This window comes from Equus caballus, chromosome 25, assembly GCF_041296265.1.
Source record: "Equus caballus isolate H_3958 breed thoroughbred chromosome 25, TB-T2T, whole genome shotgun sequence".
Lineage (NCBI taxonomy): Eukaryota > Metazoa > Chordata > Mammalia > Perissodactyla > Equidae > Equus > Equus caballus.
Genome location: NC_091708.1, coordinates 12,129,092 through 12,144,750, shown reverse-complemented (window position 1 = coordinate 12,144,750; position 15,659 = coordinate 12,129,092). Strand labels below are relative to the sequence as shown.

Sequence of the window (15,659 nt, the reverse complement as noted above, 5' to 3'; positions counted from 1 at the left end):
GGCACACAGCCACATCCCTTTGTTTATGTATTGTCTGTGGTTGCTTTTGCACAGCAACTGCAGAGTTGAGTAGTTATGCAGAAACTGTATGGCCTGCAAGGCCTGAAATATATACAATTGGCTCCTTTACAGAAAAGATTTGCCAAGTCAGGATATAGAAGAATCAGTATCAAGTTCTTCCATCCTATTTGTTCTTTAAAAAAAAGAATTTATGTAACATCTTTTTGAATCAGAGTTTGAAAATTCCATATTGTGCCAGCCCCTGTGGCCTAGTGGTTAAGTTTGGCATGCTCCGCTTCAGCGGCCTAGATTCGGTTCCTATGCATGGACCTACAGCACTCACCTGTCGGTGGCCATGCCATGGCAGCAGGCCACATACAAAAAGAGGAAGATTGGCAACAGATGTTAGCTCAGGGAAAATCTTCCTCAGCAAAAAAAAATTCATGACCTTTGTATTTTGTTAAAGTGGTAATATTGTTAAATGAGGTATTTATGCATAAAACATAGATGAGTATGGTGCTGGAGGCTGAGGTCCTGTTAAGCCTAGAAAAAGAGAAGAAATTGCTGTATATTTATTGTAGTGAGTAAGATCATGGACTTTGGATAGTACTGACTGTCTGGCATTAGCCAACAGGCACACAACTGAAAGGCATCTTTCAAGTATTAAGCTAAAGTAAATGAATGTAAATTTATTGTTGATTTATGAGTCTTTGTATGTTTAAAACTCATGTACTAAATATTTGTAGGAAGCATTTTCTAAAACATTTATTGCTTTCTTCTGATTACCAGAGTATTATTTGTGCAGTATAGAAAATTTGCAAAATATAAGAAAATAAAAGGAAGGAAAAAGTCACCTCTAATCCAGACATTAATGTAAACATTTAAAAGTATCTTTCTGGGCCGGCCTGGTAGCTCAGCGGTTAAGTTCACACGTTCTGCTTCTCAGCGGTCCAGGGTTCGTCAGTTCAGATCCTGGGTGTGGCCATGGCACCGCTTGGCAAAAGCCATGCTGTGGTAGGCGTCCCACGTATAAAGTAGAGGAAGATGGGCACAGCTGTTAGCTCAGGCCCAGTCTTCCTCAGCAAAAAGAGGAGGATTGGCAGTAATTAGCTCAGGGCTAATCTTCCTCAAAATAAATAAATAAATAAAAGTATCTTTCTATTATTTTTATTTATGTCTATATAAGTTTTTTAAAATAGAAATTGGGCATGCTATATGTTACTAATGTATATCCTGTTTCAAAAGGCAATCTATTGTGAAGATTTTCCATATCATCGAGTATACTTCTACATTATCTTTTTTTTTTTTTCCTGAGGAAGATTCGCCCTAAGCTAACATCTGTGCCAGTCTTCCTCTATTTTGTATGTGGGTCACTGCCTCAGCCTGGCTGCCAATGAGTGGTGTAGGTCTGTGCCCAGGAATTGAATTTGGGCCACCAAACCTAGCCACTAGGCCATGGGGCCACCCCTACGTTATCATTTTTACTGTCAGGGTAATCCATTGTCCTATCACCTGCTGTTGAATATGAATAATTTCCACTATTGTAAGCAGTTCTACAAGGAACATATTTGTAGAACAATCCTTATGTTTATTCACAACTAGTTCCTTAGAATAAATTGGTAGAAATAGAATCTCTGGGAGTGACAGCTGCATAATGGCAGACTGAGCTCTTCCCCTTAGACTCTCCCCCCTAAGAAACAATGAAAAAGACATTCATAAACTAACAGAGGACATTCACACAACACAAAAGAGATCTGAGAGACCCATGCAGCCATACCTCTGATGGTAGAGCTGCTGGACCCCGCAGGAGGAAGTAGGAGGAGGTAAGGGATCTCATCTCCCTCCCCAGCAGCAACCCAGGGTGCAGGACCACAAGTGCAGCTCTGAGAAAAGAGTGGGGAGGGGCAGCTCTCAGCAGGAACACCTTCTGTCTCCAAGTTCCCTCACAGCCTATTGGAAAGCCCCACACAGAGGAGGCTAAGCTATTGCAGGGTGGTCTTCAAGCCAGCACCCCAGGAGAGCAGATAGCAAGAGCAAAGAGAGAACATCCCTGGGATTGTGCACACGAAAGAAAATGCCCCTCACCCCTCCAGTTGCTCCAGCTCAGCAGGTCAGTCAGAGTACCCATGCATAAGTTAGAAAAGCAGCAGCTGTGAGTGAGTAAACTGGAAATCACAGATGGGCCAGCATAGATTCCAAAGGACAGGAACAGACACCAGGAATCATGGAAGGCTCAGAATACATAGCTCCTGACCCCCAACTCCACCCCGTGGCTGCAAGTGGAATCTGCAACAAGATATTATCACTCGCAAAGGCACAAATCCACATCATCAGATAGTATGAAGAAATATATTAATACTCCAGACAAGAAAGAAAAGTGACAAGCCCCCAGAAATCAATCCTGAAGGCACAGAAATTTGCAATCTAAATGCAGAGAATTCAAAATAGCTATCATAAAAAAACTCAACAAGTTACAAGAAAATTCAGATAGTTCAATGAAATCAGGAATGGAATTAATGAACAGAGGGAATTCTTCACAAAAGAAGTTGAAACTATAAAGAAAAATCAGTCAGACATGTTGAAGATGAAAAACACAATGAATGAGATAAAGAAAAACCCGGACTCCCTGAATAACAGAGCTGACATTATAGAGGACTGAATTAGCAATCTGGAGGATAGAAATATAGAAATTCTTCAGATAGAGGAGGAAAGAGAACTAAGACTAAAAAGAAATGAAGAAATTCACCAAGAAATATCTGACTCAATTAGGAAATGCAACATAAGGATTATAGGTATTCCAGAGGGCGAGGAGAGGCAGAATGGAGCAGAGCACTTGTTCAAAGAAATGATAGCTGATAACTTCCCAAACCTAGGGAAGGAACTGGAAATACAGGTAAAAGAAGCTAATATACCTCCTAACTGTATCAGTGTCCAAGGCATATAGTAGTTAAACTAGCAAGAGTCAATCACAGAGAAAAAATATTAAGGGTAGCAAGGCAGAAGAAAATAACTTACAAAGGAACTCCTATCAGGCTTTCAGTGGATTTCTCAGCAGAAACCTTACAGGCTAGGAGAGAGGGGAAAGATATATTTAAAATTCTGAAGGATAGAAACTTCCAGCCAAGAATACTCTATCCAGTAAAAAGATCCTTCAGATATGATGGAAAAATAAAAACTTTCCAAGATAAACAAAAGCTAAGGAAGTTCAGTGCCATAAGACACCCCCTACAAGAAATGACCAAGAAGGCCCTCATAGCAATCCTCCAGATTGCTAATTCAGTCCTCTATAATGTCAGCTCTGTTATTCAGGGAGTCCGGGTTTTTCTTTATCTCATTCATTGTGTTTTTCATCTTCAACATGTCTGACTGATTTTTCTTTATAGTTTCAACTTCTTTTGTGAAGAATTCATACCTGGGGAAAAAAAGGGGGTTACAAAGCCTTGAGCAAACAGACAAATGGACAGATGAAATCTGAAAATTGCAGCTATCAGAACAGGTTAGCAAACACTTAATTATAACATTAAAGATAAAGGGAAGGAAAACATCAAGAATAACTATATAATCTTGTCATTTTAACCACAAACCCACAATACAAGATGGAATGAGTTGTGACAACAATAACTTAGAAAGGGAAGAGGTAAGGGAAGGAGTCAGCTTAGACTAAGGGAATTAAGAGGCTATCAGAAAATGGACTATCTCATCCAGAGATTTTTTTTTCAAAGATTGGCACCTGGGCTAACAACTGTTGCCAATCTTTTTTTTTCTGCTTTTTATCTCCCCAAACCCCCCCTGTACACAGTTGTATATCTTAGTTGCACGTCCTTCTAGTTGTGGGATCTGGGACGCTGCCTCACCGTGGCCTGACAAGCGGTGCCATGTCCACGCCCAGGATCTGAACCCTGGGCCGCTGCAGCAGAGTGCGTGAACTTAACCACACAGCCACAGAACCGGCCCCTCACCTAGAGATTTTTATACAAACATCATGGTAACCACTAAACAAATAATGAGAACAGAGACAAAAATGATAAATAAAGAGAAAACTGAGAAAACCATCATAGAGAACTACTAAACTGAGTTGGTAGTCCAAAATAAACTGGACAAGAAACAAGGGAAATACAGAACAACTGGAAAACAAGTGATAAAATGGCAGCATTGAGCCCTCGTATATCAATAATCACTCTAAATATAAATGGATTGATTCTCCAATCAAAAGACACAAAGTGGCAAGATGGATTAAAAAACAAGACCCAACAATATGCTGCCTTCAGGAAGCACATCTCAGCTCTGAAGACAAACATAGGCTCAGAGCGAAGGGATGGAAGACGATGCTCCAAGCTAATGGCAAACTAAAGAAAGCAGGTTTGCCATACTTATATCAGACAGAGTAGACTTCAAGATAAAGCAGGCAATTAGAGGCAAAGAGGGACACTATATAATTATAAAAGGGATACTTCACCAAGAAGACATAACACTTATAAATATATATGCACCCAACACAGGAGCACAAAAGTACATAAAGCAACTATTAACAAACCTTAAAGGAGATATTAACAACAACACAATAACAGTAGGGGACCTTAACACCCTACTTACATCCATGGATAGATCATCCAGACAGAAAGTCAACAAGAAAACAGTGGAATTAAATGAAAAACTGGACCAGATGGACTTAATAGATATATCTAGAACAGTTCATTCAAAAACAGCAGAATACACATTCTTCTCAAGTGCAAATGGAACATTCTCAAGGATAGACCATATGTTTGGAAACAAGGCAAGCCTCAATAAATTTAAGAAGCTTGAAATCATATTAAGCATCTTTTCCAACCATAATGCTATGAAACTAGAAATCAACTACAAGAAAAAGCTGGATAAGTGACAAATATCTGGAGACTAAACAACATGCTACTGAACAACCATTGGGTCATTGAAGAATTAAAGGCAAAATCAAAAAACATCTGGAGACAAATGAAAATGAAAATACACCATACCAATTCATATGGGATGCAGCAAAAGCAGTCCTAATAGGGAAATTCATAGCAATACAGGCCCACCTTAACAAATAAAAGGGGCCAGCCCAGTGGCATAGTGGTTAAGTTTCCATGCTTCACTTCGGTGGCCTGGGGTTTGCTGGTTCAGATCCCAGGCACAGACCTACACACCACTCATCAAGCCATGCTTTGGCAGTGTCCCACATACAAAATAGAGAAAGATTGGCAACAAATGTCAGCTCAGAGAAAATCTTCGTCACCAAAACAAACAAACAAACAAACAAACAAAATCTAAAATAAGCAATCTTAAACTTCACCTAACAGAATTAGAAAAAGAAGAGCCAACAAAGCCCAAAGTCAGCAGAAGGAGGGAAATAATAAAAATTAGAGTAGAAATGAATGAAATTTAAACCAAAAACACAGAAGAAAGGATCAATGAAACTAACAGCTGGTTCTTTGAGAAGATAAACAAAATTGACAAGCCCTTAGCCAGACTCATTAAGAAAAAAAGAGAGAAGGCTCAAATAAATAAAATTATATAAATGAAAGAGGAGAAATTACAATGGATACCACAGAAATACAAAGGATTTTAAGAGAATACTATGAAAAACTATACACCAACAAATTGGACAATCTAGAAGAAATGGATAAATTCTTAGACTCATACAACTTCCCAAAACTGAATCAAGAAGAAATAGAGAATCTGAATAGACCAATAACAAGTAAAGAGATTGAAACAGTAATCAAAAACCTACCCAAAAATAAAAGTCCAGGACCAAATGGCTTCTCTGGAGAATTCTACCAAACCCTCAAAGAAGATTTATTATCTATCCTTCTCAAACTATTCCAAAAAGTTGAAGAAGATGGAATACTTCCTAACACATTCTATGAGGCCAACATCACCCTGATCCCAAAGCCAGATAAGGATAACACAAAGAAGGAAAATTACAGGCCAGTATCACTGATGAATGTAGATGCAAAAGACCTCCACAAAATATTAACTGAATACAGCAATACATTAAAAGGATCATACACCATGATTAAGTGGGATTTATACCAGGGGTGCAGGGATGGTTCAACATCCACAAATCAATCAATTTCCTACACCACATTAACAAAAAGAGGAGTAAAAACCACAGGATCATCTCAGTAGATTCAGAGAAAGCATTTGACAAGATCCAACATCCATTTATGACAAGAAGTCTCAATAAAAAGGGGTATAGAAGGAAAAGTACCTCCACATGACAAACTCACCACCAACATCATACTCAACAGGGAAAAAACCGAAAGCCAACCCTCTGAAAACAGGAACAAGACAATGGTGCCCATTCCCACTACTCTTATAGTACTAGAGGTTTTGGCCAGAGCAATTAGGCAAGAAAAAGAAACAAAATGTATCCAAATAGGCAATGAAGAAGTGAAACTCTCACTGTTTGCAGACAATATGATTTTGTATATAGAAAATCCTAAAGAATCCTTCAGAAAACTATTAGAAATAATCAACATCTACAGCAAAGTTGCAGGGTACAAAATCAACATATAAAAGTCAGTGGCACTTCTATACTCTTAATAGCAAACTCAGGAATACAATCCCATTTATGATCACAACAAAAAGAATAAAATATCTAGGAATAAATATAACCAAGGAGGTGAAAGCCCTATACAATGAAAACTATAAGACATTATTGAATGAAATCAATGATGACATAAAGAAACAGAAACATATTCCATGCTCATGGATTGGAAGGATAAATATAGTTAAAATGTCCATACTACCCAAAGCAATCTACAGATTCAATGCAATCCCAATCAGAATCCCAATGGCATTCTTCACGGAAATAGAACAAAGGATCCTAAAATTCATATGGGGCAATAAAAGACCCCAAACAGCTAAAGCAATCCTGAGAAAAAAGAACAAAGTTGGAGGCATCACAATCCCTGGCTTCAAAATATACTACAAAGTTATAGTAATCAAAACAGCATGGTACTGGTACAAAAACAGGTGCACAGATCAATGGAACAGAATTGAAAGCCCCTAAATAAAACCACACATCTCTATGGACACCTAATCTTCGACAAAAGAGCCATGAACATACAATGGAGAAAGGAAAGTCTCTTCAATAAATGGTGTTGGGAAAACTGGACAGCCACATGCAAAAGAATGAAAGTAGACCATTATCTTTCACTACACACAAAAATAAACTCAAAATGGACGAAAGACTTGAAGGTAAGACCTGAAACCATAAAACTCCTAGAAGAAAATATAGGAAGTACACTCTTTGATATCAGTCTTAAATAGATCTTTTCGAATACTATGACTACTCAGGCAAGGGAAACAAAAAGAAATATAAACAAGTGGGACTTCATCAGACTAAAGAGCTTCTGCAAGGGAAAGGAAACCAGGAACAAAATTAAAAGACCACTCACTAACTGGGAGAAAATATTTTCAAATCATATATCCAACAAGGGGTTAATCTCCAAAATATGTAAAGAACTCACAAAACTCAACAACGAAAAAGCGAGCAACCCGATCAAACAGTGGGCAGAGGATATGAACAGACATTTTTCCAAAGAAGATATACAGATGGCAAATAAATACATGAAAAGATATTCAACATCACTAATCATCAGGGAAATGCAAATCAGAACTACACAAAGATATCACCTTATACCCATTCAAATAGCTATAATCACCAAGACAAAAAATAACAAATGTTGGAGAGCATGTGGAGAAAAGGGAACCTTCATACACTGCTGGTGGGAGTGCAAACTGGTATAGCCACTGTGGAAAACAGTATGGAGATTTCTCAAAAAACTAAAAATAGAAACACCATATGACCAGCTATCACACTACTGGGTATTTATCCAAAGAACTTGAAATCGACAATTCAAAGAGACTTATGCACCCCTATGTTCATTGCAGCATAATTCACAATAGCCAAGAAGTGGAAGCAACCCAGGTGTCCATCAACTGATGAATGGATAAAGATGTAGTGTATATATACAATGGAATAGTACTCAGCCATTAAAAAGACAAGATCATCCCATTCGCAACAACCATTCTCTACTTCCTAATTTGGTTTGTTGGTTCTATCAATGCTGTTATTACACCTGCTGCTCCTCTCAGAGCGCTCAGTAGACTTTGTTCTTATATAGAGATTTTGTCAGTGCATTAATTCTCTATTGCTGTGTACCAGATTACCACAAGTTTAGCTTACAACACATACTTATTATCTCCTAGTTTCTGTGCGTCAGGAGTCTAGCCACCGCTTAGCTAGGTCCTCTGCTTCGGTTCCTTTCGAGTTGTTACTTAGTTCTGTCTGGCTCTTGACCAAAGACCACCTTCCATTTCTTGCCATGTAGGCCTCCCCAACATGGCCACTTGCTTCATCAAAGCCAGCAAGGAAGAGATTATGCTAGCAAAATGGAAATTAAAATCTTTTGTAGCCTACTTATTTGTAGTGCCCTCAACCTTGAAGTATTCTCTGGGCTAGAAGCAAGTTACTCGAGGGGAGGGGATTACACAGCCTGTGGATGCCAGGAGGCAAGGATCACTGAGGCCGTCTAACAGCTGCTCACCACAGTCAGTTTTCTCAATGAAGTGTGTAGTTCGTGAGAGTAGGGGTGTGTTTTTTTGCTTATCATTGATCATTACTGTCGGACACAATGCCTGGCACACAGTAGGTCCCAAATAAATATTTGCGGGATAAGAACATGTCTCTAATAGATGGCATATGTTTAGATTTGGGGTTTGGGGGGGACCAGTCTAAGCATTTGTCTTTTAAGAAACAAAATAAGTCTTTTATTCTTATTGTTATAAAATTGGTTGGAGCTCACAGTCATATTACTGTGTTTGCTTTTCATGTGTCCCTGTGATTTCCCTTGAATATCTTTCTTTTGCTGTGTTGACTGTTTTCTTTCCTGTCCGTTAGACCTACCAATAGCAGTCTCTGCCATTGTCTCCCGTACTCTCGCTCTTTGCTCACAACCCTCTGCTTCTACTAGAGCCCTCAAAGCTGACTCGAAGCAGGACAAGCTTTCAGTTTACATTTTTAGGGCTCTGGCTCAAGGGAAGGGAGTTCTGTCTCTCTACCAGTTCAGCAACAGTAGGAGATGGATATGATTTTGGCATCTTCTGTTGTTTCCCAGATGCATTATCCACAAACGTGATCCTCTTATAATTGCGTAGCATCATATACTAAAGAAACTGTTATTGGTAGCCTGCAATCTAATCATTCCTTTTAAAATTAAAATACTATAAGGAGGTGTGCCTCATTTCAAAGAATTGATCTAATTTTTAGAGTATTCCATACCATCCAAAAATTGGGAAATGTGTGTGCTGTGTCACTATCACCCACTCTAGTCCCCGACCCACTGCTGGGCAAGACATAGTCATTGATTCATTCAATCCTCCTCTTCATTCTTACAACATTCACTCTCCCTTCGTATACTAAGCCCTGCCCTAGGCACTGGGAACACAGATAATTAAGACACTTGGAGTCTACTGAGGGAGACAGACATGAACACAGAGGATATCTCTGTGTGTATGTGGTTTATTTCTTTGTCCTCATATTTGGAAAAATCTTCCTAAATATATGCAATATAATTCATATAAAATTCTTTTGGTGAGGATATAAGGTGAGAAATGTGTTTCTTCTTTTCTAAGTAGTTATTTGAGCAATCTCCTCTCTGGTTTAAGTGCCACTTTTATCATGTGTTAAGACATAATGTAAATTCAGTGTTTCTAAACTCTCTATGGTTTTACTTATCTGTCCAACTATTTTAAATGTTGTAACTTTAACCTGGCAGCTGAGATGCACACACTTATACACAACCTCTCCTACCTAGATTACTTCCTTTATTTGTTTAACGAAAGGTACAGAAGCTTAGGTGACTCCAGTGGCCCCACAGAGCAGGTACATTTGCAAGGACTATTCATCAACTGCTGACACTCTCGCTTTAAGGGAAGGTCTGGCCATTTCTGAGAAACTCATCTTTTTCTTCTTCCTACCCTTTTATATCGTTATTTGGGAAGAACTTAAATAAATTAGCCATGCCTTTAACAGCAAACATATATGGACATCCTGAACCCTTCTGTTCTCTGAGCCAAACTAAGCCTTGGCAAGGCCAGGTCTCATTCCCCGTGGTAGGTGAAGCAGAGTCAGCATCCAGCCATCCTCAAGGAAGCTCACCCTTTGGCTTCCTGGCATCCTCAGGGGCCAGCATCCCCACACCAGCCTGTGTGTCTCTACCAGCCAGCTTAAAATCAAAGAAAAATCGTTGAATCCCAGTGGAAATACTATCTGATTAAAATATGCACATATATTTTAATATACTCTGATCTGTATCCCATTGAGATTCAGAAAAGGTTTGGAAGAATTTCATAGTTCTTAAAATACTAGAACTGTCAGCTATAGTGGACACTCAAGTTTCCTTATTGTCTTAGAATGTTAACTCAGCCATTCTGAGTTTTAAATACAAAATAAATGTGAGTAAGAGAGTGAGCCAAAACTTTATAAATATTCACTTATGAAAGATAAATGATTTGGATTGGGGAGATAAAAACAAATCATTAATCTGTGGGCACCAAACCTTTTATTTATGTTCATAAACTGAGGCTAGGATGATTATTGTAGGTGGATCAATTTTTGAACTTCTGTGTATTACTAAATTATTTTTTCTCATTAATAAAGGGGAAAATTGATTATATCTTAAAACCTGGACAATTTTTAAATTTCTATAAAATGTTGTTTGATCTTACTATTAAGGCATTATCCTTATGCTCTGTGGAATACAGCTTCAAATTCATCATTACCTATATACCATTACTGTCTAAAATTTAACCTTTCTTTGTTGCAGTTAGAAAATGATTGATTAAATAATGTTTCATTATTCTTTACAAAGCAAGATCACCTTGATGTTTAAATTAAACTATGAAGCACCCTTGCAAAATAAAGGGGCCACGTTTCCTCTGTGGTGGCTGTTGACCCTGCTGGTTATTTCAGGGTTAAAACTTAGACTGAAGCTGTCATGGTCCTGCTTTGCCTAATCCTGCTCCTTCTAAGTCCTTTGACCCCGGCAAGCCTGAAGTATAACGAAGCCTAAAGACACCAACACTGAGTAATGGGGATGACCTAAAATGTTAAGCATTTTGGTTAATTCTATCATTTTTTTAATTTAAAGATAATTTAAATCAGACTGTTGAAAAACCAAATGTCGCGCCTCCTGCCTCTTACACTTATAAAATGGATAAGGTTCAAAACCGCATAAAGGAAATACTAAACAAGAATAACAATGGCATTTGGATATCTAAGCTTCCACATTTTTACAAAGAGTTATATAAAGAAGAACTTAATCAAGGAATTTTACAGCAGTTTGAACACTGGCCTCATGTTTGCACGGTACGTTTCTCCCTGTTCCTCCCTCCTGCTGCCTCCTTCCTGCCCCACTTTCAGATTTTGAGTTATTAGTCGTATCACCTTTTATCCAAGGAGCACGAAGCACTTTATGTAGTATTGCTCCATTAATCTTCTCTCTAAGATTAACACATATTGGTTCTTATTTATAGGAGAAGTATGTCAAGGTTGAGGGTTGTGTGTGTTGTAATTGCTATTTTTATATATTTTGTTTTAAATTACTATTTAAATGCATTTAATATGTGATAATATATATACCATTTTGTAGTAAACTGCTACCAACAGCTACTGATAGCTTTGCCATTTTAACAAGTTGAACTTACTAGTAATGAAACTCTTTTATTTAGCCTCAAATTTTATGTGCTTCTCCCTGAGCATTTTTAAAGATATTCAGCTGAACAAAGTTATTTTGGCTAATTATTTATAGAGTACCTGATTTTTGTTTTAAAATTAATATAGAGTTCAGACTTAAAATTTTTACAAACTTCTTTGGAGAACAAAATTGAAAAGTGAGCTGACATCAATTTCCATACCTGTTCCTACGTGAGAGTCTATTATTAAAATAAAATGATGGGGGCCGGCCTGGTGGCACAATGGTTAAGTTCGCGCGCTCCACTTCAGCTGTCTGGGGTTCGCAGGGTCATATCCTGGGCGCAGACCTCCATACCCCTCATCAAGCCATGCTGTGGCGGCATCCCACAGACGAAATAGAGGAGGATTGGCACAGATGTTGGCTCACCAACAATCTTCCTCAAGCAAAAAGAGGAAGATTGGCAACAGATGTTAGCTCAGGGCCAGTCTTCCTCCCTCCCTCTCTCTCTCTCTCTCTCTCTCTCTCACACACACACACACACACTCAATAAATAAATAAATAAAATGATGGATCAGAATAGTTTATTAGAAATCTTAGTTCAGCTAAAGATGGAGACAACTACATTGTTAAACCAAAGTAACTGACTTTTAGATGTTTCTTAGTGTTTTTATTTTCATAGAATATATTCAACAACATAACTGTTTTAAATGGTAGCATTAGCAGCTCTTGGTGCTTCTAAATTTGTAGAATTAAATATGCATAACAATTATTGTTTGGTAGAGGACTTTTATTTCTTTAATATATGTTTTGGCCCACAACCCTGTTGGGCAAAGTGTAGACCACTCCCTCTTTATAAGCAGCTGGCCTAAAGACAGTTTGTATTTGTGTAACCACTTTTTCCTCCAGGCCACTGACACCCACTTGAGTCCCATGCACTTTCCAGACAAGAGTCACTGATTCATCCATCCATCCTATTTATTCATACATCATTCACTATGCACCCGTAGGTACCAGTCACTGCCTCAGGGCTAAGAACATCTAGGGCTATGTGATGTTAGATTATACGGTGTGAAGTGGGAAAACAAGAAGAAATATCCAACTCTGGGAATATGGCTCTTCCCCTACGTATAAAGTCAGGAATGCTTATTAATCATAAGAATGTTAGCTCTGATTTATGTGGGATGTGGGGTTCTTATAATGGGAATTTCTAAGGTTGCTATTCGGTTCATTCCATTTTTACTCCTTTCTGGGAAGGGTTTTCTCTCTCGATGCAGGTTTAGCAGTGTTGATGTCAAGGATGAACCCCTCACACTTCCCTAACTCGAGGGGCCTTCTGAGGTTTCGCCAGGCTGCCAATTTGAAGGTTCAGGGCTTCGAGATCCTTCTTGGAATGCATATGGTTCTTTTATTTTTTAAATCTGTAGACATTCATGAACTAATAACTTATCTTCAGTGAACGTAGAGCTCTTTTTTATAGTCAAGATACACATATAACTCACTATTAAGCTTTGATGAAGAAATCATCTTTGGAGTAAATATTTTAAAAATTAACTTCACAGATTCTTCTTAATGTGTTACGTCTCTGGTTACTTTAATATTTTATACTCCATGGTAATTACTAGTATTTGTGTAGCTGAATTTATGGCTTTTTGGAGGGAGAAGGTTTCAACCTTGCTACTCTATGTGTCTGCAAAGCCCCCAGATTTCTCTTGCTAGGATTGTAGGTGAGAGAATATCTATCTCTTTGGTGTTAAAACTTTAGCTAAAATGAGTGGTTTCCTACTAAATTTCAGGTGCTGAAACAACTGACTTTTTATTTTCTGGTTGCTCAAATTCATCTTAGTTGCATGATTATTTTCTGTCCGGGCAGTGAAGCTGGAACATAAAGCAAAAATATAATAATAGCTTTCTTATCTATATGCTGTTTCTCTCAACTTTGGATAGGAATGTTTCAATGCAATCACTATTAATTCTTAGGTATGAGAATTTGCTTAGTGAAGCATTGTGTCCAGGATGCCAAAAAAATGCCAATCTTATTAACATGTATTGATATTTTTCAAAACTGTTTTTTCATAACCTCTGAATATGTTTTAACAGCCTACTGGTAAACAGTTTTCAACAGTTACACCATGGTTATTTTTAGAGAGTTTTAAACAGTTACACCGTGGTTATTTTCCCTTTCTTCTTACTTCTTGCTTTTCTTTGCTGAAAAGCAGAAACACTGATAGCATGCCCAGGGCTGATACTGCGGCAAGCGGAGTCAGACAGTCTCAAACACTGTGCAGAAAAGTTAGGGTAAGAAAGACTTGGTAATGTGTTTCTCTCTGTATGGCTGCTTGTGTAGCTGAAGAAGAAATCCAAGTGCAGTGTATTTCTTTCTTTAAAAAAAAATGCTTTCTCCCTCAATCATGTAAAACATTCTATATAAAAAAGAGTGAAAAATAAAGTTATAAAAGAAATAAAAATCACCTATCGTCCCATCTCGCAGAGATAACAACTTGCAGGGATTTCCATTGGAACGTCAGAATGGGCAGCATCAGCTTCAGGGACCAAATAGCAGCTCAGAAATTTTACCTTCATGGAGGCTCTAATCAGCTACCTGCTACAAGTCGCTTCACAAGGATGTCGGATGACATTTTAATGCAGGCAGAAGGATGCTTTGAATCTGTTGTTCTCAACCTTTTGGATCTCCCCAACAACAAAATATGGACTGAGAGTTAGGAAAGCTAAAGAGAATATAAAGTCATATTAATGACGATGAACTGTTCATAGTGTTCCTAGGCAACTTGTGAGGGAAATGGAAATTGTACAGAAGCTGTTTGGAAAGGCAAAGAGCCCGTGATGGTAAGCCTGTAGACCAAGGATACTGGAATCTAAGAATGCCCATTGGGCCCAGTATTTATAAAATGCTTCCCTGAGCCAGCCACTCACCTGGGTGCTAGGGGCAACAGTAAACAAGACAGACTCCCAGCCCTGTGAGGTAGGCACTATTATTACGTCTTCCATTCTGCATTGGAAATTTTGGACCCAGAGAGGTGAGTTGTGTTGCCGAAGGTCACGCAGGTAGTCTGTAGCAGAGCCAGAATGGGAACCCAGACAGCTTGGTTGTTGAGGCTCTCGCTGAACTCACTGTTCTTAATTCTTTGAGGTATAAAGTTATGTTGTTTATTTGAGATATTTCTTTTTTCTTAATGTAGGCATTTACTGCAGTAAACTTCCTCCTTACATATCTGCAATATATAAGATTTCATCTCATAAAATTTACATATTCAACATATGTAGCAAAATAGATGACTTTTGTGGAAAGCTTATCACCCTTGGATAAAACATTTCAAAACATATCAATGATGTTTATTTCTTTAATTACGGCAAAATAAGAAATGAACAAAAGAAACTCCTATTCATAAGAAGTAAAAACAGTGGGATTTGGGGTGTTTCATTCCTGAAATAATGTTTTGAAGTATCATGGGAAATCACCAAATCTCAAAGGAAAAAGACTTCACAGAACAATGGCTGGTGCGGTCAGTAAGCAGAAGAGTCACGGAAGGCCAGACCCCTGGCGTTTCATGAAAGCAAGTGCTTGCTAAACAGGAGGCTGGGCCCTGCCCCTCTCTTGAAGAAATGGCAGATGTCTGGGAATGGCTCAGTATTACCCAAATTCCTGCCCTCTGTGGTGAAAGCCCCTCAAAGAGACCAAAACCCTAACAAGACTATGTGAGCCGAAGCATAGACCTCTCTCTTTTCTCACAGGAAGAAAAGCCTTTCCTGGAAGTTCACCAGGCAGAGCACGTCAAGAAGCTCCTGAGAAAGTCCCCTGGGCAGTAAGCCATGGATGGTCCATTCGCCCCTCAGTGTGTGCGGCAATACTGATGGGCCCTGATGGTGGGAGAGACCCTGGGATGATGGGAAGGGCGCTTGTTTGCTCATAACAGAAACCCA

The 15,659-nt window shown here is 38.5% G+C and overlaps 1 protein-coding gene and 1 long non-coding RNA gene across 3 annotated transcripts in view; one reads left to right on the top strand and one right to left on the bottom strand.

The window, feature by feature from the left end:
- LOC138920732 (uncharacterized) overlaps positions 1-15,659 on the bottom strand; it is a 66,365-nt gene that overhangs the window by 19,184 nt on the left and 31,522 nt on the right. For both annotated transcript variants that reach the window (XR_011432436.1, XR_011432437.1), the window contains 2 exons: positions 11,941-14,950; positions 10,184-10,250 (listed from right to left, as the gene is read on the bottom strand). This is a non-coding gene — a long non-coding RNA (uncharacterized lncRNA). The remainder of the gene's footprint in view (positions 1-10,183; positions 10,251-11,940; positions 14,951-15,659) is intronic.
- The window catches only part of LOC106782581 (uncharacterized), a 56,486-nt gene that overhangs the window by 22,265 nt on the left and 18,562 nt on the right, over positions 1-15,659 (top strand). The window lies entirely within an intron of this gene.